Genomic DNA, 3259 nt, shown 5'->3' with positions numbered 1-3259 from the left:
TTGAACCCGTGACCTCCTGGTCACACAACAACTTTACCAGTTACGCCAAGGCTCCCCTTCGAAAGAGTTAACTTATTGGAAAAAATTAGACAATATAGTGAGCCTCCATCCTTCATTATCGGAGCATCTTACAACTCAAAAAGAAGTTTCTCATCACCATCTCGACATACAAATTTAACTTTACTAACTTCCTAAACACTACTATACAACACAACTCTGAGCAATTGACTCATGTAATAATGGTGTTCCTTTCCTGTCCATCTAAAACATAAATTGCAATGGCTTTGACACGAACATAGTCCCCTCTGGCTTCACGAAAATGGATGAAAGTCCCAAGTAAATAATAAACTACCAAAATATTCCATAAAGTAATGCCAAATTAAGTAGTAAAAAAATTGAGAGTCACAGAATAACCACAATTTTCAATAGTTTTCTATGGTGGTGAAGTTAAGAATAATGAATCAAACAACAATAATGCCAATACCCAAGTATTCACGACATTTAAAGATTAGTATCAAAGAATATACCCATCCTTGCAGGTGGAAAGAAGCAAAGGTAACATCAACACGGACGTGTTGTCAAAGAAATGGCAACAACATACATCTCGTCAAAGAAATTGAGACATTTTTGGACTAAGCATCCACAACCCAAGTTGTAGTAGGGAATTTTTTGAGGAGATAAGTGGCAATATCAGATGATCGAATAACGTAGACAAGATTATTTTGCCTTGTATTGCTATGACAATTACTAAACCTATACTCAATTACTATAATATTGCACTTATCTCCTCAAAAAATCGTCTATATACCACTAAGTTAAATGCATAGTCCAAAATGTCTCCATCTCTTTAACAAGATATTTCTGGGAAAATCAGAGATACTCTCAATCTCATCTTCTTTGGTAGCAATCTCTTTACCACATTCAATCTTGATCATCATTCTGTTCACAACACAAGCCAACCTATAATCAACATTTAACAAATAACCTTCAATATACCTCAAGGTAAAGGATTATACAAGAGATGTTTTCAACTCATTATTCTTCTTTTCCATATTAGGGAATCATTTTGCTTTGACCCAAATCAACATTTCACTTATGCATGTTGGGATTTTTAATTAGGTCTGCCTTTACTCTTTAGGCTAATTTCCCACGGCCAGTAGTGAAGCAATCTCGGTATATAAACACTTAGAATGGAAGGGCTTGTTCATAGATATGAATAACCATCCATAGATATGAATAACCAAGCAGAGACAAATTTAAAACGACGACTTCCAGTGCTAATAATTAGTTTCTAAACATTTTATTTTTATTTTCAACTTACCAGCCTTGAACTCTTCAAGTGAGTCTCATAAATATAGTTACATTAATGGGATTCAGCCTAACAATGTGATAAAATATGAGAAAGTTCTTCTCACGTGTTAGTGCACATCAATTGTTGAATTTATTTAATATTATTATTAAAAATCAGAATAGTTTAAAAGATTTTGTAGGGATAAATAAATAAAGATAAATTTGAAAAAATAAAGTGAGTTACTTCTTGATTATGTAAAAGAACACTGATTTTGAACCAAACTAAAAAGGTAAAAAAGATTATTTATTATGGACAAGAAAGAATACTATTTATTCTCTTATTTTAATAATGACCCAGAGGTCACGCGTTCAAGCCGTAAAAATTGAAAACAACCCCTTATAAATGCAGGGTAAGGCGCATACAATAAACAATTGTGGTCCGACCCTTCACTGAATATATATTATAGCGGAAACTTAGTTCACCAGGCTGCTTTTTTTTATTTCAATGACAAATTTAGATGGAATATTTTCTGTTTTCGTTGATATTTAGAAGGGTCTGTGAACCCATCACATAAGAGCGGCTTCCATTGATACAGTCATTTGATGGAGCTCTTCAATTAAAATTGGATACATCAATTGTAGTTCCCTTAACGTACAGAAGCAACATAAATTTCGTTGCGCTGGTTTTAAGGAGAACATCAATTTGGCTTCAAATTTCGACAAGCAAATCTTATTTTTTTTTAAAAAGGAATAAAATTGCAATTCTATCGGAATTGAAGCACAAAACGTTCACAGAACAAATAAAGTAGCAAAAGAAGTTAACAACAAAAAGTTAACATTTCCATTATAAAGGCAGATTTATGATCTCTATGTATTTGTATAACAATCTTTTTTTTACGCACAAATAATTGTAGGCAAAGAGAGTTTTGAAGGGAGAAAAGAAAAAGAAAAACCTAGAAGCAGCAGAGTGACTGTGCAGAATGTTGGGAGTAGAACGAGGTGAAATGTCTGTTGACTAGATTAGGGTTTTATTAATAAAAAATAGGGAAATAGAGAATTGAGTCTTGGGCCGGGCCCAAACTGTGAATTGGGTCAAAAGTGGGTAGTTGTGATGGGCTGAGTGAGAATTGAGATAGTAAAAATTGCACGGGGAGCCCTATTTGGTCGTCCCATTTAACTTATACTTATTTTTTTTAAAGTTTTTAACTTGTACCCACTTTTTAAATAATTTCAGCTCCCTTTCTCCCCCCTTCTCCTCCTTCATTTTCTTTTTCTTCTTCTACAACGATGACTTCAACATTGCTCTCTTTGATTAATGAAGCTAAAGCAAATATACTGAGGACTTCTATTTGGATTATTATAACATTAAAAACCAGTTTCCTCATTGTCTAAAAATACAACTCTGTCATCCATTGCTGGAAATTTACTTGATACCGTGAATATTTCTGCACAAGGAACCCAACCTTTAACAGTAAGTTTTAAATTTATTCTTTCCCATGCACATGGAGTTTGTTCTTCTTTTTATTTTCTCTTTTGAGTTTTTTTTTTTGGCTATGAAACGTAGCTCTTGATATATTTAAAACATGAAAGTTAACAGAGTACACAGTAGATGGAACTGAACGATGGATCCGATTACATAAAATCTAATAACGGTAAACTAAAGTTGGGTAAGTTATCAAAAACTAGAACATCTTGATAGTGGGATTCCCTAGTTACAAAGACAAAAACTTCAGCTCTAGAGCTGAAGTTTCCCAGTTACAACACAAAAACTTCAGCTCTAAAGCTGAAGTTTCCCAGTTACAACACAAAAACTTCAGCTCTAGAGCTGAAGTTCCCAGTTACAACAGCTCTAGAGCTAAAGTTTCCAGTTACAACACAAAAACTTCAGCTCTAGAGCTGAAGTTTCTCAGTTACAACACAAAAACTTCAGCTCTAGATCTGAAGTTCAGGCCCGGCTACTAGAATGCTG

General features: G+C 33.8%; 1 long non-coding RNA gene across 1 annotated transcript; it reads right to left on the bottom strand.

Annotated features, from left to right (window-relative positions):
- Positions 1-419: 419 nt before the first annotated feature.
- On the bottom strand, positions 420-2290 carry LOC138886447 (uncharacterized). The gene is made up of 2 exons (XR_011405176.1): positions 2244-2290; positions 420-939 (listed from the first exon to the last, which is right to left on the bottom strand). It is a non-coding gene; the product is annotated as an uncharacterized lncRNA (long non-coding RNA).
- Between the last annotated feature and the right edge of the window lie 969 nt (positions 2291-3259).

Source organism: Nicotiana sylvestris, chromosome 2, assembly GCF_000393655.2.
Source record: "Nicotiana sylvestris chromosome 2, ASM39365v2, whole genome shotgun sequence".
NCBI lineage: Eukaryota > Viridiplantae > Streptophyta > Magnoliopsida > Solanales > Solanaceae > Nicotiana > Nicotiana sylvestris.
Note: the sequence above shows the minus strand (reverse complement) of the source record. Positions and strands in the feature narration are given on the sequence as shown.